At 45.1% G+C, this 20,794-nt stretch overlaps 1 protein-coding gene across 2 annotated transcripts in view; it reads right to left on the minus strand.

Annotated features, from left to right (window-relative positions):
* Nucleotides 1–20,794, minus strand: part of MPDU1 (mannose-P-dolichol utilization defect 1) — a 79,154-nt gene that overhangs the window by 9,439 nt on the left and 48,921 nt on the right. The window lies entirely within an intron of this gene.

A 20,794-nucleotide genomic window follows, 5' to 3' on the forward strand; every position in this document is an offset into this window, starting at 1 on the left:
TATTATTAGAAACCCGAATGGTGTATGCAGCTGCTGACGTGACACGTTTGCCCAGGGCATACAACTGCTCAGACTCCTTCTCCGGTGGTGATTCTCCCGTGGTGCCCCTGCCCTCTTTCGAGGGGATGGATTGGCTCGCCGCAGGTATTTCCTTAATATCCTCCACGAAGTCCTGCTCAGGTACCGCCTCTTGAGTGGCAATTTGGAAGTATTCAGCTGCTTTCTTCAACATGGAGTTGAAAGCCATTTGGTCATCCACAGGGGAGGCCTGGCGAGCCGGGGTGGACTGAGGAGAGTCTAGGCACAAAAAATCAGTATCCTGATCTTGTTGTGTCCAAGGGTCTTGACCTTCCTGCTGGGTTTCTTCCCAGTTGTCCATAATATCCTGTTGATCTTCCTCATAGTTTGAGAAAAGAAGCTGCTTCTTATTCATTATAGATGTCTCTATATGCGTCCATATGGACCACGTCTTCCTGTTGGAAAACATGAGACTGATCTTCCTGAATTTGGAGGTTAGGGTCTACCCGAGCCCTTTTTGAGGGAGGATGATCAGAAGAACTGATAATCTGCTCCAGCCAATCCATACAACCCTCAAATTTTTCTGTAGTCCATTGAGAGGACCCAAACGGGCCTACACGAGGAGAAACAACATTCTCCGCACTGCGGCGTCGAAAGGAACCTCTCAGGGTGTCGGAAAGAGGCTCTCGACTAACTTCGTAAGCCCCATCGGAATCGGGAACCCAATCCGCTGAAACTTTTTCCGCAGCTTGGCCCATAACCTTAGGCGAAACCGAAGTAAGGCCGACCGCCGCTGCGATTCTTCCGATGCTACTTTCGATAGTCACCGAATCGTCGTGAGACAAAGGCTCCGATGATTTATCGGCAGTTGTAATACCGTCCGCGGCACTAGGGGCCTAGCGGTCGGTTTTCTGGGTAGAGGCCTAGCTGTAGTTTTCGGGCCTACTGAGGCCTTGAAAATCGTTGAAGCGTCGGGCTCCCGAACTTCGACGCGTGTAGGTTTTTGAGTAGCGCCCTTAGTTTGTTTCGATTGCCCAGTCGCAATACGCTGCTGCGGATGCAGGGAAGGCTTTGGATCAGAATGATCGAGGGAATCTGCGAAGTTTTCGGCGACCCCGTTGGCGCTTTCGCCTTTTTCGACGAAGGCGTCGAAATTGGCGTAGGAGTTGTGTGCTTAGTGCGATGCGCTTGTACGCCCCTGTCGCCGGGTGTAGTCCCTGTAGCAAGACCAGAGTCGTGCTCTAGGGGGAGACAGGTGTTACACGTCCTGTGTTCGTCCTTCCAAGGATATCTGACCCTACACTTAGGGCAGAATCTAAAAGGAGTCCTTTCCACAGCAAAAGGGAAGAATGACCAGACCGACAAGGAAAATAGGGGAAAGGAGGAAAGACATACTAAACAATATGGCCACCCCGACCCCACTCTCCCTACTGTATAGGTCGGCCACAGGGCCCGACCACGTGGAGGGATTTTGGGTACTACACACGTCACGATAGGGATAGTGTTACAGACACGCCTATGTCGACGTCCCCTTTCAGTCCCCGAAAGACAAGATGCAATACTCTGCGGTTACCACTGGATGTCGGACCATATGCACAGCATGTGATTCTAAGCAGATTAACAAGCATCAGAAACAAAGTTTCCTTTTATACTTCAAGTATCCTTCCTCATCCTTACCTCCAGCGTGACTTACCTGAATAATGAGGACACTTCAGAAATAAAAACAATTCAGTTTACACAGAATACAAAACATTAAAATCTTCTATTACATCAAAATCTTTAGTGGGAATTTAAATAATCAAAATCACTATACAATTCAGAACAATCACTTCCTTAGTTCCAAGCTAGATATTGACATCGGCCAATATCATAGTTCCAAACCTAATATTAGAGCTGAACCTGTAACGACAAGAAAAGCTCGAATAGAAATCTATATAAAGCTAAAATCAAAGTAATACAATCTCCTTGCATTAAACAAGTGCACAGGGATTCACTTAGGATGGCAGCATGTACATATACAAAGTTAATAAAGTGAGTAGTTCTTAGATTGCTAACAGCAAGGCAGTAGACCATAAGATGTTTGAGAGTTTCCATCACACCTTCCACATTACATAGTCTTCAGGCTCTGCTGACACCCTTCCAAGGTACCCTGGGACCCAAGTGTTGGAAGGTAGGTAATTGATTCAGCCGGAAACGCAAATAAATATAACATGCTCTACTGGAAGGAAAAAGATGGATCTACTTAGGAAATTGATCTCTCCTCCCAATAAACCCTGCATATTCTTTATAGGACCTCCCAGTCGTTCCACAGCATCTGACTATATGTCCAAGCACATAAGAGCATTGGCCTTATCCACAGCATACACTTGCAAAACTATTTTCCAGAGCAGGCAATTGCTGTCCACAACCGTCTCACACTTGCAAGAGCCATTATCATCAGCAAACTGGACTATTGCAACGTCCTCCTCATGGGCACCTCTGCAACAAAGCTAGCAAAGCTGCAACTCCTCCAGAACAAAGCCCTTCATGCAGCCCTGAGTCTGCGCTGCACCAATCACATCTCGGCCTCCGGACGTGAAGGCCACTGGCTCCCCATCAAAGCTTGCAGTGAGTTCAAAACACTGACACTAGCACATCGCTGCATCTACAACATTGCCCCATCAACCTTAACAAGAGGATCTCTCCGAAACCCAACTCAGGTGCCCTCCGCTCTTCTGATAGCAAAACGCTTAATACCACAAGAATAAAAAATTCCAGAGTAGGTGGAGTACATTTTACAGTCACTGCCGCCTCACTTTGGAACTCCTTACCGCCACGCATCAGAGATAAAACGTCATACACCATCTTCAAGCAACTGTCAAAACCTGGCTTTTCAATGAATATTAACAACACTTATACCTACTCCTACCGCTCACCATCTGGCCGATTCCATCAGGCTGCTACTGTACTTTTAACCTGCATATACTGTACAAATGCAGCGATACTCTTGGGTCTGGGTGGTACAAGTCAACGTACAGCGTGTTGTGGAGAGGGATTGATCAACTTAGCATAAATATGTTTTTTCCACAATACCTTGGTATCAAGTGAAATCGGGCCCAATTTGTGGCGTATCACTGCGTTTGGGATAGACATAGGGAGTCTAAATGTCTTCTTCCAAAGGGTACCTTGGAGAGTATTCAAATAGGACCCCAGGTCGAGGATGACAATGTACAAACCATACGCAATAGCCAACGCATTAATGGAAGATAAGAATATGCATACAACTTAGTAAGGATCCTTTTCAACTTAGCTAATAGAGGTTGTGACCAATCTCTCAAACAATCCCTAAAATCAGAAACTGACGCTGTATTGGATAAATTAAATCCTAAACAGCGTATAGATGGGACTTTACCCAGTTGCAAGTCTACAACTATCCAAGCCATCGTTTTGGGCTTAGTCTTAGTTCAATAGACCACGATTCTAAATGTGGAGCCGTTTACCAAGAGGCTGTTCTTAATGGCATACTCTGAGAACAAATTTTGCTTTCTCTACAAATCCAGAGGTGTTTGGACAAAGAAAACCAAGTCGTCCGCGTAGGCAAGCCAATTTACCTGTAAACAACCTAACTTGGTAGTGTATTACCTTATGACCACAGCTTGACAATATCCGTTATATACAAGTTTAAAAGGGTTGGGGCAAGGACACACCCCTGCTTCAGACCAATGTGGGCAGCAATAGTTCTAGACAGGGCACCCTCTCCGATCTTTATAGTTCAGTTCCGGTGTAAAAAGGAGAGTACCTGGACCAAAGCCAACGGAATTCCCCAAGACAACTGTTTACTCCAAAGAATATGCCTGTTGACTCGGTCCTAAGCATTGCTCATGCCCATTGGTACAATACAGGATGTGCCAATGGCTCCTCGTTTTACCTCGGCCAGAATAATGGACATATTACCCCATTTAATGAGGTACCTATGAGCTGCCTAAATCCAACATGAAATGGGGAAAGGATTCCAAGTCTAGTCACCCAGTAATTCAAGTCTTATAAAACTAAAGAAGCAAAACTTTTACTGGAGGCACCAAGTATGGCTTTAGGCCTGTAGTTGGCTGGATTCCCATGGTCTCCCTTTTTTAAAATAAATACATGAATACAAAATCGCTATAATAATGGACGAGGTCCATGACTACAGGACTTGCGATAGACATAGAATCTCTCTAAATAAAAAAAGAAAATTATCCAACAATAGTTCTGGATCGTTTTTAATGTGGCCGGCCATGGTCATCAGTGCCAGGGGCTCCAGAAGGTTTAGCCTTAACTATAGCTAGCCTTACATCACTGTGAGGAGGTCAAAGAGGCAATGGAGGTAAAAGACAGCACCATTCTAACTTTCAGAACCAGCACCCAAAATGTTACGTCAGCAGGACAGAACAAAACTACATGTCCCATAAACCACCACGGGAAATGGAGACCAGGTGGGGGAAAAGATAAAATGAACAAAGGGAAGCGGTATAGATACAGCCGTGTCATGCGGTAAAGTGACAGATGCTCCCATAGCAGTACAGGTTGGGATGGACAAAGTGCACGGAGCAGGGTGGAGGAGTGAAGGCAAACTGGCTTCAGGTGTGGAAAGTGGGCAGGAAAGGCGTGTGGAACCTGAGGGGAGGGGAGGAGCAAGAGCAAAGTACGAGTTAAAAGAAGCCCCAGGAAACTCTTCAGGTGTCTCTCATTACAGCAGCAGCCCTGACGGGAGACCACAGAGAAGTGAGAGGAATCCCCAGGTGATGTACACTGGACGTACTAGGAGGCTGAAGGCTCGGCACTGCGGAGATCCTTATCAGGAGGCAGACCCTCTGCCAGGAGAGGCTCGAAGAGCGGCAGCGCCGGGAACACTACCGAAGCGTATTCACGGACGAGGAAAGTCTGGCCGTAAACCATTTTCAAAGGACAGTGTTTTCCGTGGGTTTACCCTCTCTGTTTTGTTTTTTTGTTTTTTTTTTAAACCCAATTTGGACAGCTGGTGAAGGAATGGAAAGCTAGTGTCCGGGGAAAGGAATTTATGTGACCTGATCATTTTGTTTTCAAAGAGGAGACAAGCTTAAGAGGACATTCATGCGAACTCTGAATTGATTCACCCATTTTTCCGAGCAAGCCTGCTGAACCACATTTAAGCATGTTTTGTTGTTTATAATGAGAGGCTGTTTGAAAGTTTAACTCAGCAATAAATCATTCATTGTGAACCCTGCATTCCGACTACCGTCTACTGCTTTACAATCACCATAGGTCCAATAGAATCCACATCATCAATAGAGTTAGTAGAAGGGGAAAGCAACAGTTGGTTCAGTTACAGGTCTAGCATATAATGCCCCATTAAAATCTAACCAGGATTGCTCTTCCAGTTCTTTCTCCCTGAAGGACCATATCTTTTCTGCATATTCCACTTTCCCCTCTCCACTCTCCACTCTCCACTCTCCACTCTCTTTATACCCTTCTCCCCTCCTTCTGGACGTATTCTTCTCCAAGTCTTCAAACCTTCCCCAACACCTTCAACCTTTTGGGCACTAGCCTTGATGCTCTCAAAGTCTTGCCTGTTTCTTGCACCTTCTCCACCCCTTTGGGCAACACGGCCATCTCTCTCCAAATCTCCCTACTGTGTCAGGCACTTTCCTCGTACCGGTGAACACCACTCTGTTCCTTTCTATTCAAAGCCTTATAACCTCCATATCACTTTCAACTTCTTAACCCTCTTGAAACCTTCTTCAAGCCTCTCAGCAACACCTTAACTTCATTTCACAGATTTCTAAATCAAGCTCAGCTTCTGTACCCTTCGTCACCCCTTTGGACGCGACAATCAATATTCTCGCTACTCTCCAACTCAACGTTTCTAAATTTCGCTCTTCTCAACCCCTCTGGATATCTTCTCCACCTTTCAGACCATCCTCCTTTTTATTAATACCCTCTTTGCTTCCCTTTTCAGTTTTCTTGACTGGGTAGTATGGCTCCCCTGAATCCGTCCCACAGCTCACAGATTCCAGAATTACCTAGACTCCTGGACCTTTCCTCCAGTCTCTGGGGGCTAGCCCAATCTCTTGGTTTCTCCTCAAAACCTCTCCATACTTCACCTCTAGGCTTCAATTAAAGGCCTCACCCGCGTCTAATCTGGGTTTAGGGGGCCAGACCAAGACTCTATTTGGCCTGTCCACCATTTTGGAAATCACGCCCCATTATGTGTTGCAGCAGAGCATAGCTTGATAAGGGCATAGCTTCCCTACCTGCTGTGTGTGTAAGACGGATGTAGGCAAGTCATTTTTTCCTCAAACAATTTTATTGATTTTATAGCATTTGTCAATTAAATGGTAATTACAGAATGGAATACAGTGTTTCACCAAAGTCAGAGTCCAACAGAAAATACATTATCATAAAGAACTTAAAAGCATTCAATTGTAAGGAACTGTATAAAAAACTGTAAGTGAAACAGTAACTTCTTTTCCACTTGTGAGTAGAAACTCCGACTGGCAACAATGGATTGGTAAGATTGTTTCACTTGTGGGAACATAGAGCACGGTGAAACATGTTCTGGGTCTTTGAAGTGGTTTTCTCTACTGTGGGGCTAACAAAAACAGTAATTGTGGCTGTCTGATTGGGTTCTTTATTGTGAAGCTGAATGTTGGCCAGCCTATGAGAATGTCGTAGGTCACAAGAGGTTGGATTCGCATTTAAAGGGACAGTGACTACAGAGTCCCCATCTTCAGTGAAGGCTAAAACACTGTGCTTTGGAGGTAGGCAGAGTCCCATTTCCCTTATCCCATATGGTCCGAGCTCTGGAGGTATAGGGCTGAACCCTAAAGATGGGGGCCCAGGCCCCATTTGGCGACATGTGGCTGTCCCTGAGATGGGGGACAAAGTAGGGATTACTAGCGAAGCCTCCTCTTGCCATATCCGGGCACATAATCTGCTAGGTTGGAGAGGCAACCTGCCTGCTTGGTCACACCTCTAGATGTCCCTAAACTAGGGATGAGGCTTCATCACAGCACACAGACGCAAGCACATAGGCACAGAAATGAAGAAGAAAGAAAAGAAATATATAACACAGAATATAATCAAGGCGCAAAGGAAATTATTGACGGTCACTGCGCAATATACAACAGTGGCAACAGATGAGACAAGGAAGGCAAGCCAAAGTGTATGAGGTAGGAGTTAAAGCAGGGAAGATCCTAGTCTGGTTAAGGAAAAGGGAGGATGAGTCGAGATGGATCAGGGAAATGAGAACAAACGGGGAGGTTTGCGCAATTCTACCAGAGACTCTACAGAGAGGTAGAGGGGCCTGATGAGGAAAGGATAAGGGGTACAAATGCCTACAATTGTAGAGCAGGCAAAGACAACTGGACAAAGAAATCCCACCTGAGGAAGTACAGGAGGTGATTAGTCAACTGCAAGCACAGAAAAAACCCTAGGCCCCAACGGGATTCCCCTTGAGTACTGGGAGAGGGTGGGAAATAAGGTGGTAAAGCCAATGCTAAACAAGTGTATAGAGAGCTGTGACAAAGGGGAACTAACAGATGATATAGGACAACCATCATAGTGGTCATCCACAAACAATGCAAACCTAGGGAGTTATGCTCTTCGTACTCCCTCTTAAATGGTGAGACTAAAATCCTGGCAACAATTCTACCAAATAGGGGGATACGTGTAATAAACATCTTAATACATTCATACCAATGTGGATTTGTTCCCATCAGATCCACAAGAATGAACATACGATGGGTGCATAATGCCCTGGCAAATTAGCCTTTTTCAAATCCAGGCCTTGCTCACTTTGGTTGAGTCACACTCAACGGGGACCACTTCGAAAACAGAAGACATATCCGTATGAGGTGGGATTGAACCCATGACTTACTTCCTTCACTTGCATTATGATGACATTCACGAAAGTGAGCAGGGCCTGGATTTGAAAAAGGCAATGTAAACTTGACTAAACATGTGTCATCCACAAAGGCTACAATACTTAAAACCTTCAATTAAAAGGAATCCAAAACACTATCTCAAGGCGTTTTCATTTCTTGATTTTGCATTTTACATCAATTTATAACTGGTCGTGAGATACTGCCCCTCAAGGTGTCAAAAATAGTCCCTCATCAGTTACTTTACTATACATACTACAAAACATCCAAGTTGAGGTTCCTATAGCAGTGTTTACCAAGGTCAACTCACTACTTCCAGATTTATATAGGAGCATGGCCGTCCACGGATATCGCTAGCAACATTGACAAAGTTGGTTTGGGAGGTAGACCGGCGAGTGCCGGATGTCTGGAAGTATTACTTGGCGTCGACTTTAGTGAGATGAATAAAGTAGGGGATATTTTACAAATAGGATGGACTAGCAACATTTCTGATATACCAGAGAACACCCACCTGGAAGTACAATTACCAACTGAAAAGCTGGAAGATAAAGTGGTAACTATATTGTACAAGGTGATAAAAAATTTCACGTCCCTGACATTCACAAAACTAAAATCAAAATGGGTACAGGACTTGGTCCTGCTAGAAGAGGAGGACTGGGTGGAAGCGCCGATAGCCATGAGAGAGGCAAATATGCCTACAGATGTAAAGCTTGTGCAATTTAAGACCCTTCACAGAGTATACCATCCCAGAGAAGAACTGCACAAGATGGGTAGGACTGATGACAATATCTGCCTGAAAAGGAGGGGTCGGGGGGATAGGGAGCTTCTTCCACCTACTGTGGGGCTGCACGAGGTTCAGACCCTACTGGATAGGAGTATTAAAAAGCCTAGACAGACTATGCGATCCCACGGTGCCCCAATCCGACACTTCTCCATACTCTGGGGGACTTAGCAGCCTAAAGGAGGGACGGGGGGGGGGAACTGATCAATATCTCTATGATGATAGCCAAAGGTGACTTGGCAACTAACTGGGGAAATAGTGAGGTGCCAACAGTGGGCAACTGAAAAGAGGGAATGGACCTTTGAGCACTGGAAGAGACAATATACAGAAATTGGGGATTTCTGACAAAGTACCAAAAGATATGGGGGAAGTGTGTCTCAATCATATGAGACAGGGCATCCAAGATGGGTGCGAAAAAGCAAGGGGAGGCACAACAGAGTAAAAAGATTACCTTGCTGTTAAATAAACACCAATAGGATGGACAATAAAGAATGATTGTTGATAGCGGGTTCTGGGAGGGAGAAGAAGAGGGAAGGAAGGTCTGCTGCTGTTAATTGTATCATGTTGATTGATCGGATATAATTGAAAACTCAAAAATGGTTTATAAACAAATAGGAGGATACTTGGGTATGGACCACCCGCTGAACTAACTTGGAGAGGAAACAGAGAGCGAGAGTGAGGACAAATGTTAGAGGGGGATGGAGGACCAAGGGAAGGCTTCTTTAAGATTGGAATGACAGTATCCTTCTTGAAAGAGGAAGGAAAATAGAAGAGGAGAGGAAGGAATTAATAAGGGAACTCGTTGAGGTAGTAACCAAGGGTAGATTTCTGGGATCAGAATAGAGGGAATAGGGTCAGAGGAAGAAGCAGTAGGATGAGCACCAGTAAGCTTGTGAGCTGTGTTGGAATCAGAGAGAGGTAAAAAGGAATGGTTGGAAGAGACAGAAGAGCGACGTTTGCAGACCTTTTCAGAAAAGAAGGTGGCAAAGTCCGACAGAGAACAAAGAGAGCAGAGAGGCTGGGAGGGCAGAGACAGGATTTGATGAAGACGCTGAAAAAAAGTCGATGAGTGTGGGGAGAGTATGAAAGGATGAGATCGGAATAGTACATCTTTTTTGCCAGTAACAGCGAGGAGTGTTACGCTCACCTGATATCCACGGGGACGCCACTCAGACCTGGTTGGAAGATTAGCACTCTCGAACCCTCTCCCTTGATAGTGTGTTGGACGTGGATACCGCCTGCAATATAGGAGAACTGGATATAAGGCTTAAATGTCTCTCTTGGAATGATTCCCACCTCCCTCAGCCTCAAATTCCTCCCTTAAATCTAGTCTCTCTCCTCACCTTAATATTAGGTATGGTTTGCTCTCCGTCCTGCGTCTCTGTGCAGGAGCGCATTGGAGGTGTGGGCGTTCGACAACCTAGTTGCTTCACTGGTGCGTTGCCCTATGTTCGGGTCCAGGCCTGCTGTGACTCCGATTTGCTTGATGAGGTAGGTATTACTATTTTACAGTCTTTTATCTTCCCCTTTTCCCCTTTTCCCTTTTTGTTGTTATTAATGTCTCCCTCAGATGAGTTGGAGAGTTTTGGCGTTGCTCTGCTGTATAGGATGAGGATCCCAGCAAGGTAAGTGAATGCGCGGTGCGCTGCGCTTTCTTGCCCTTTCTTTTGCTAAGCTGTGCTTGCGCCCGCTTCCTTTGCAAGTCGTTATGATGTTCCGGGCCGCTGTGATGTTCTGAGATCAAGGAGAGACTGCACCTGGTAAGTGGTCTTCGGTGTCCTTGTGTGGCCGTGAGTGAGCGCTCACTAATAAAGTCTTTTTAAGGTTGCTGCAGTGTTCTAAAGATGGATGAGGCGTTGTGATAAAGAATCCCCGGATTGCGTGTATTCAGGTGAGCAGCAGGTGGTAGTTTGAAGATGGAAGATTCAAGACCAAAGCCAGGCTGCTACTGACAGGTAAGCGCTGAATAATGGTGGTGTTCTTCTTCCAGATACAGGATTCAGCATGTGGCAGGATGCAAGAAACACTGGAGATCAGAACTGGACACGGTGAGCATTACGCTGCTAACTGCAGAATAACGCGAAGCATGTGCTGCCGTTTGGGTGTGGCTTATATAGCCCAGGTAAAGTAGTTCCAGGTAAAGAAGACCCAGGCCCGGCCACACCCGAAACACTAGACCGCATAGCTCAGTTCTTTGGAAATGAGCTATGCGAGTGCTTCCATGTTAACTGAAGTCCCAATCCAAATGTTGTCCTTCACATAAAAGTGTGAGCCTGGCTCCAAGAGAGTCCCTTAGGGTGTTCTGTGGCCCTTGAGGCCACAATGGAAGCCTGTAACCTAGCCCCAGGGGCATGAATCATGACAGCACTCCATTGGTACTGGTTTTGGTGGTATTGTCACTCGAGTTCCAGGTTGCACAAGTTTTAGGAGTGATACATGGAATACAGGATGGATCTTCATGTTTGGTGGCAGGGTTAGTTTAACAGCTACTGGGTTTATTAGAGACTTAATGGTAAAAGGTCCTAGATATTGTGGACGAAAGGTCCGGGTTCCTTTTATTGGCACATGTTTTGTCGGTAACCAGACTTCGTCTCCAACTCGGTAATCAGGAGCCTTTCTGCGATGTTGATCAGGGAATTTCTTTTGTTTTTCTTTAGCTTGAAGTAAATGTCCAGTTGCCTCTTTGAAGGCTTCAGTAATGGTTGTATGTAAGATTTTCACCGCTGGCATCTTCAGAGCCCTGGGAGCATCAATTCAGAGGTGTGTGGATGCCTACCATATAGGGTATAGAAAGGAGTTTGTCCCATGCTGATATGCAGGGAATTATTATAGACATATTCTGCTATCCATAGTAAATCCTTCCAACCTTCTTCAACTTGGTGTAACATACAACGTAGGTATTGTTCAAGCGTCTGGTTTGTCCTTTCTGTTCAGCCATACGTTTGGGGATGATGGCTGGTGGATAATCGAATATCGATTTGAGCCATTGAACAGCACTTCTTCCAGAAGCTAGATACAAATTGACTACCTCGATCTGAAATCAGGACAGAAGGAAAACTGTATTCGTACTATATGTTGCAGAAACACCTTCGCCAGACTGGATGCATTTGGAAGACCTTTAAATGGAATGAAGTGTGCCATCTTAGAAAATAAATCTACAACCACTAGGATGGTGTTGAATCCTTGACTGGGAGGCAAGTCCGTGATGAAATCGAGAGAAAGTGTATGCCAAGGTGCGGGTGGAATTTCCAAGGGTTGTAGGAGACCAGCTGGTTTTTGCTTTTGAGATTTATTTTGTGCGCACACACACCACAGGAAAGGATGAAGTGAATAATGTCTTTGCACCATGTTGGCCACCAATTGTTTCTTTTTACTTTGGCTAAGGTTTCGGCAATTCCTGGATGACCTTCCATCAAAGAGTCATGATAACCGGAGAGGACTTGCTCTTGTAATTCTTTACTTGGCAGATATAAACGATCTTTGAAATATGGTAGTTGATCCTTAATTATGTGATGTTCGTTTTGAGTACTCCATTTTTGTAAGGTCTCGGGATTCATGAAGAGTTGGATCTTGTTATGGAGTTCACTTTGGGTTAGTGTTGTCGTCAGGCTTAATAATTTGTCATTCGGAATGATAGCTACTGGATCTGGGGTTGTGTACACTTTTTCATCAATACCCATGCGGGATAAAGCATCACCTTTTCCGTTTTCGGACTCCCGATCGATATGTGATCACGTAGTCATATTCTCCAAAGAAAAGTGCCCATCACAGCTGACGTGAAGATTGAGCTTTTGCAGTTTTTAAGTATTGAAGATTTCGATGATCAGTAATCCCAGTGATGGTATGTCTGGCACCTAGGAGATAAAGTCGCCAAGCCTTGAAAGCTGATTTGATAGCTAGAAGTTCTTTGTCCGTGATAGCATACTTCAGTTCTGGAGGCGTGAATTTGTGTGACCATAAGGCCACAGGATGCAGCTGGCCGGTATCAGGATATCTTTGTGAAAGAACTGCTCCCATTGCCATGCTAGAGGAGTCCGTTTCAACCACATAAGGGAGATCTGGGCGAGGATGTTGAAGAATTGGGGCGGAAGTAAATCTTTTCTTGAGTTCTAGAAAAGCCCTTTCTGCTTCTTCTGTCCATTGGAATTTCTTATTGTTTTTTCGGAACAATGACGTGATCGGGTGCACTATCTGAGAAAAGCCAGGGATGAATCGGCAATAAAAGTTTGCAAAGCCCAGCATGCTCTGGATTCCCTTGAACAAAGTTGGTGACGGCCAATTAAGCATGGCATCTACTTTGTGCACATCCATCCGGATCCCTTTTGGAGTGAGGATAAAACCGAGGAATTCAACTTCGGTAACATGAAATGAAAATTTTTCAAGTTTAGCATACAGTTCATGTTGACAGAGTTTTGGCAGAACTGAACGAACATGTTTGACATGATCTTGTTTTGAAGAGGAGTATACTAAGATGTCATCAATATAAACCAAAGCACACAATTCAATTATTTCCCTTAAGACATCATTCATAAAATACTGGAATGCAGCGGGCGCATTGCAAAGTCCAAAGGGCATTACCTGATATTCATACAGGCCATACTTGGAACGAAAGGCAGTTTTCCATTTGTCTCCTTCCTTAACACGAACGAGATGGTATGCTCCCCTAAGGTCCAATTTAGTGTAGATCTGGATAGCAATTTTTTACGGTGATTTGGTTCAGTGCGCGATAGTCGATGCAAGTTCTCAAGTCCCCTTCCTTCTTTGGAATGAAGAATAAGGGACTGGCTGCCGGTGATTTAGACGGGAGGATAACCCCATTAGCCAGGTACTGATCTAGATAAGATTTCAAATGGAGGTTTTCTGGTTCTGCGAGTGCATAAATTCGACCACAAGGAACTTGTGCACCGGGTATGAGATCGATCTGACAATCATAAGGCATATGTGGCGGCAGGGTATTAGCTTGTTCTTTCTGAAAAACGTCTTAAAATCTTGGTATTCGCTTGGTAGAGTAGCTGTAACCCCCAGTACTACTGTTGCTGTTCCCAGAACAGATGTCTGAATACGTTTTCTGCTTTTTTCTGTGGTAGCAAGTGAGAGCACAGTCGTTGGAAAAGGCCAACTTCTTTGCAAGCCAGTCTATTTGAGGATTGTGAGCTACTAACCATGGCATCCCTAAAATCAACCGGAACGGAGGAGCCTTGATGAGGTTGAAAGCAATAGATTCTCAGTGTCCATCCTGGCAAGGAAGGGTTAATACTGCTGTACAATGGGTTACTGGACCAGAAGCTATTTCAGTCCCATCAGAAGTGGTGACCTTTTCAGTAGTTGGCTTTTTGCATAGGGGAAGCCCCATCTCTGCTGCCAGATCTTGGTCTATGTAGTTTCCAACTTCCCCACTGTCTATGTATGCTTCTACGGCATGCATCCGCGATAGTTGTTGGTGATGGATCAAAATCACAGGTAATGCAAAGTGTGAGGTCTGTGGCTCATTCTCCTCGCTCGACAAACGGACCTCTACGCTTGCCGGAATTGGTAGTTTTCCATCTTCTTGTTGTCGTCTTCCTTTTCTGTAGCTCCAACAGTTCTCCTCTGAGGCTTTATTGGACATTCTTTGAGGAAATGGCCTGACTTTCCGCAGTATGGACATAATAGCGGTTGCGTTCTTTTGTCTCTTTCAGCCTTACTTAAGGGAGCCCATACCCCTCCGATTTGCATGGGTTCTACAGTGTTCTCCACTGAACGTGAGCCATTGTCCTTTGCCCAGACATGCATGGCATGAGTGTCCAATCAGATCCGATCGGCTTTTCGGTCCTGTAGCCTATGATCTAACTGAACAACAAGAATGATGAACTTTGCCCAGTCTCTTGGTGGATTAACCACTTGTCCTAGGACATCCTTTAATTCTCCCTGTAGACCCCGGTGGAATAATGTGGTCCTTTTATCTTCAGGCCATCCTGTTTCAACAACTGTTGTCCTTCACATAACAGTATGAGCCTGGCACCAAAGACGCCAGGACTGGCTCCAAGAGAGTCCCTGATGGTGTTTAGTGGCCCTTGAGGCCACAATGGAAGCCTCTAACCTGGCCCCAGCCGAAAGATGGTTTGGCCATGATGACCAGGGGCATGAATCATGACAGGAGTCATAGGAGGAGTGCAGAGGTGAGAGAGATATGGCGGCAAGTTTTCTTTTCCTACTTATGTTCTGCCTGTCACAGAGAAGAGCGAATGGACAGAAGTTCAGGGGAGAGCCAAAGGTAAAGAGGCCAGTGCGAAGGTCGAAAAGGGTTAGAAGGATAAAATGCATTAAGAGTATTTACAAGATTAGAGTTCAGAGAGGATAGTGCATCATCAGGAGAAAGAAGAGAAAATGTGTAGGTGGAGGAGGGAGGCTAACAGAGTGGGAATAAAAGTAGATTAAAGGCAGACAGATTGCGACGCAAGCAGAGGAGAGGAGGTTAGACCGAGAGGGGGTGAAATAGGGGGAAGGGGAAGCGACACAAATGGTTGGAAGCTGGAAAGGGGAAAGATATTGCATATATCAGGGCAGACGAATAGAAGAGAGAAATGGGGTAAAGCGATAGCAAGCGGTTGGTATGTAAGAAGTATGGTATAATATACCTGCCCACCACCGCAAACGGATGTCTGAGGGGTTGTGAACATATTGTGGCTGAAGAAAAAAAAGAGGCAGGAGTAGTGGATCCCAAGGGGAGAATCCATGTTTCGGTGACCCACAGAAAAAGGAAGTTAAGTCGAAAGGAAGTATCAAGTATTGAGTTGGATACTGCATTACTGAGTCCAGACAGAATAAAGCCTCTACCTTCCTTCCAGCTAACTAGAAGGTTGCCTGCAGGGTAGGGGGAGCGGAGAAGTGGGGAACTCCCGAGGGGGAGAATAGGTCAGCGATTGGTGAGAGCAACATGCATTGCGCTTCAGCAGGTTCTTCCCAGAAGATACTTTACATTCAGATTTATAGTGTGCTGTGAACTGCCTTCTCGTTCTGCGCTGCATTGTTGTGAACACCCTTAATTACTATCATCTCCTTTAACTTTCAGGGCTTGTGCCTCACCTGCATGGCTTTTACAGGATCACTTCAAGATTTCAACTGGAAAAAAACTGGAAGGTGCAGAAAACTGTATTTCTAACTTCATCTTGCTTGCAAGTACATTGTGACAGCATTCTTTAATAAGTAACACAGCTGAGTGGAGATGTAACAGAGTTACCAGGCACAGACTTCGGCACGAGCCCAAGAGCATTTTGTTCACAACTGCGCTTGCGTGCATTGCAGTAGGGTAACAGCTGTCCATCTAGATTCTTCTTTGCATTTTCGTACATTTAGTCTTCAGTTTAGGTAGGAGGAGGAAAATAAAGCTAGAGTCCAATTATTTTTCCATAAACTTTCCAACTTTCTAGCTTCTGTACAGATCTCTTATGTAGTTTAGCGTTCACACAATATTCTTCAAATCAGCTCTTTAAAACTGCGTATACTTTTAGGTCATGGCTGAAATTCCAGCTCGGTTTAACCAAGGTGTGCAATCTTGGGTGAATCATTCGAATCCACTGAGCCATTACCTGCAAATGATTCAGTCTTTGCAGTGTTGGCCACCATTAAAAGCAAAGGCCGCATTCATGGTTTGATATATGCCTATCATGCTTCAGATTTATATGGTTTGTAATTCATACACTTTCAAACTCTCTCTGCAGTTTGTTCTTTGTGCAATGGGGAGTTCCGAATTGGATCACTCACACAACCAGTTTGTCCTCCTAGGGGAGCTCTTCACTATTCAGGGCTCACCCCCAGAAACCCTTTATGACACCAGACCTCCCCACTGATCTTCTTCCTCTCCTCTCAGCTCCCATCTTCCATTGTTTGCGGGAGCCACCACCAGCACACCTGCCACCCCGTTTATCCCCTGCCCCCGCAAACCCATTTCCCCTCCTCCCTGACCCCCTCCTCCCTGACCCCCTACTCTCCCTGCAGCCCGCTTTCTCTTTCTTGTTTACCGAATGGACCACAATTTGCAAAGAAGAAAGGACATCATAATAGGAGTGCTTATCTGGTGCAAAGGCGGGCCTTTATACAGACAGGATCTGCTGTCACTCAGTTCTCCAGATACATGAGTATCCGCATTTGATTTAGAAACAGTCTCTGCTTAAACTTCCTTCCTCTGATAAGTCCGGACTAAACATATGAAGATAAATTTCAGGTGGAAAGGTTAGGACCTTATCAGTGTGAATTAAACCTTGAACAATCTGCAAATTATTTTACTCCACCATGTAGTTTTCAGCAACATGGTAGAGTAAAATTCATAGGGCTGACTGTAAGCACTTCTAGGAATTTGTTGTTTTTCTTTTTGGTGGTGATGCAGCACGGACAAAAACAGGAGCAAACGACAAAACAACTGTCTGGAAAAATCAAAGAACATGACCAGTGTCAAAAAAGCTGTCGATGCTCTGATGTGTGACTACTGAAACCCAACTGGAGGAAGGCCATCTCATAGGAGTGAAGAAGTGAAATGAGGAGGTTGATAAAAACCGGTGCATTTTATTCAAATATATCGACTGCGTGTCTTTTTATGGTACCTTTGAATTGGCCTTAGGTGGCTCTGGCGAAACTGTAGTTTCATCAAATCCTGGAATATTCACAGGCCTGGTAGATTTTGTTTCCAGCATGGACAGTGCAGTGGAAGTACACATACAAACTGATACCGTATTTGAAGAGCACCTCAAAAATGAAATCTAATCTAACTTTGGAATCGGTTGGCTTTTTATCATGTTCCAGACATGGGTTGTGATTCCGCTGGACCTCAGTGCCACAGCTTACTGGAAGTTATAAGACAGGATAGATAGAATAAGTCAGACTGCGTAGCTATCCAGGCTGGTGAAGCGACTTGTGTGTCTACTACGACTCCGGCTGTGCTCATCGTTCGTTATATAGATGGTAAAGTCACAGTAGTTGAAAGATAGTTTTGGTTTTGAATATTTGAAAGACAACTGCTGAAACAATTGCCACGACTGTCATGAAAAAATTACACAGGTTTTCCATGAGCACTTTGACAAAGAAAAAATTATTGTTCGTGCAATGTGGGGAGCGTCCAAAATAAGGGTGATCATGGATGTGTGTTCCAATGCACATTATGTCCATTGCTATGCCCGAGAGCTCAGTTTATGAATGCAGCAAGCTGCGTCGAAAATAATTGAAGTACAATTATTCGTTTGAGTTTTCTCTATATCCCACATTTCTATTCCCACTCTCCTGAAATAATTCAGCAAGTAATAGTGGCTAGGAGGCTTCCGCTTGGGGCAGTACAGAGTGAAACCACTAAATGCAGGCACACCACTGAAACTTGTAACAGACTTGACCCAACTTCTATATCTGAGGCCGCTGGACAAGAGCGAGCACTGAAAGACAGACAGACTGGTTTCATTATTTCATGGCATAATGCCTCATGTGGACAGACCAAACAGGCAACTACAGAAGCAAGACATTGATAACTCTACACACAACACGCTACTAGGGTCTTTGTCATAAGCATCAACAAGGTGAGGGGATATAACTGACAATTCGACTTCAAGGCTACCAGCAGAATTGATCAAAATGAGCCCTGCCTTCACATGAGCTGCACAGAAGGCACGTGACATCATCATTGTAAAAAGGAACGGTTTGTAACAGGACATTTTGTGAGTGGCACTTTATTACAAAGTGAGCTTGTCAAAAAGCAAAATCTTTTCCTACCAAAGCACTGTACAAAGTTACTGCAGGCTAGCAGGCTAAAAAAAAGAAATATTGCGCACGGAGCACATAATTTATAGGTGGTCAGAATTCCAGTATGCTACTGGTGCCATTGTTCGGTTTAAGTTAATTCTTGATAATAGTCTCTGGATCCAGACAACAAAGGTAACTATCGCCCCATCATCCATCTTCCCTTCCTGGGTAAGAAGATCATCAAGAAAGTGAAAGACACGCAACTGCAGCAACACATCAACACCAACAATCTCCTCCAAACTGACCAATCTGAGTTCAGACGCAGCAACTATACAGGTGGTCGACAACACTCTCAACATCCTGGATGACGGCCATCCCCGCCTCCTGATACTACTCGACCTATGGGCTGCTTTCGACACAGTAGACCACCAGATGCTCACAGCTTTCCAACATCAGCAAATGGGGATCAGTGACCTTGTCCTGCGCTGGTTCAAGTCCTACCCTCATCAACCGCCTGCAATTTGTTCAGATGGACTCCTCCAGATCGCCAATGCTACCCGTCACCTGTGTATATGAGGTCCAGCAGTGTTCCATCCTCTCACCAATGATCTTCCATCTATACACTGAGCGACTGGGAGTCCCTCCTAGCCACACACAACATCCACCAATATCACAACGACACACAGGTATACCTCAAGATCGACTCCATCAAGGACATCGACAGGCTCAAAGCCTGCCTCTCACTGATCTTTTATGTCCAGTGCATACTTGAAGCTCAACCCCTCCAAGACCGAATTCTTACTCTTCAACAACATCACCGAACACCCACACATACAGACCTGGCTATCAACCATAAAACCTTTGGGCTTCACACCTGAGCTCACCTCCTGTGTCAAGTCCCTCAGGTTCCACATCGACAAACATCTCTCCTTCAAGACAAGACACACATAGCTAACAAAACTCAGGCAGCTCGCATCAGCTCTCCCTCCTGTGCAAAGTTAAGACCTCCCTCCCTCCGGACAGCTTTAGATCCACCGCTCATGCACTGGTTCTATCCCATCCATCTGGAAGGGAGCAATGCCCTCTTTGAATTCCTCCCATCATCCTCCCTTGTGCTCCTGAGAAGCGTCCTACACGCGGCCACACTCAAAGGTCTACGCAGATACAACCACATCACCCCAGCCCTCAACGACCTTCACTGGCTGCCACTGTATGCACAAATCACCTTTAAATCTTGCAGCATCATCGATAAGGCAGTTGCCCTCAAGTCACTCATCTACCTCACAGAAAAACTCAGCATCTCTGGCAGGCAGTGCATAACTAGAAGCCAGGACACATGCAGACTTGAAATCCATTGTTGCAAAAAGAATAAGAACCAGAAAACAAGCCTTCTCCACCTAAACTCCAATACTATTGAACTTTGTCTCCGGCAGCATCAGACACGCCCCCCACAATTCAGAGGAGGACTCAAGACCCATCTCTTCAAGGAGTCTCTCCTCCCCACCACCTAGGACATCATGTCGCCCTTCACGCCACCTGACTCGCTAGACGCCACCCGCACTCTCCTCCCCACCACCATGAACAGCTGTACCCCTCCTCTGTGACCTACCCTCGATGTACATCTCTTTCTTTACCTCTGTAAAGCGCTCCGTTATGTCTCTGTATTGCTGTATTCCCCTGTAAAGAGCTCTGTTGCTTCTCGAAGCTTGGTCCGTGCTCAATAAATATCATAATAATGTGCAAGGTACATTTCTAGAGAATGATAAGTTATTTTGTTATCGAGTTACTGTATTTCCACACTTGAAGTCAAAATAAAGAATTCTTTTGCAATATACTTGTCTGCCTCAACGCTGATGACCCAAGCACAGGTGAGGCAGCAAAGATCCAAACTAAGTAACGGGATGCAAAGGAAAAATTGGGGCACCGAGAGCCAAATGGGGATAGAACTGAACAATGAAAGCCTTGGGAAATAAGAGCTGGGACAGGACGAGGACAGGTGTAGCCACATGGGGTCCAATTGAGCAGAGAGCAAGAGACATGGCATGGAGCATAACTGGAACGATAAACAGCGTTAAGCAACATTTTACAGAGCCAATTTACTTTGTGCACACCAGGCAAAGCCAACCTAAAAATGTGGTGCAAAACGCGGATGTGTCCTGTAGTTAATTGGAGGGTGGAACCTGAATTTTTCATGTTTCCCCATAGAACCGGTTGTAAATTGCATGGCTTGCTACCCAAGTTTTCACAAAAAAGCATGATGTAAAATTCTCTACCTTACCTTTATTTTATAATTATTCTTGGAGGGGTCTTGATCACTCGCCATAATCTGTGCAAACTTGAACAACCCTCCAGGTAAAAAAAAAAGCCACCAGTCGTCATGGTTAGCCTGCATGCCTATTCAATGTTTGATCTTGCT

The sequence above is a fragment of the Ambystoma mexicanum genome, chromosome 1p (assembly GCF_040938575.1).
Source record: "Ambystoma mexicanum isolate Mex_15411 chromosome 1p, UKY_AmexF1_1, whole genome shotgun sequence".
Taxonomy (NCBI): Eukaryota; Metazoa; Chordata; class Amphibia; order Caudata; family Ambystomatidae; genus Ambystoma; species Ambystoma mexicanum.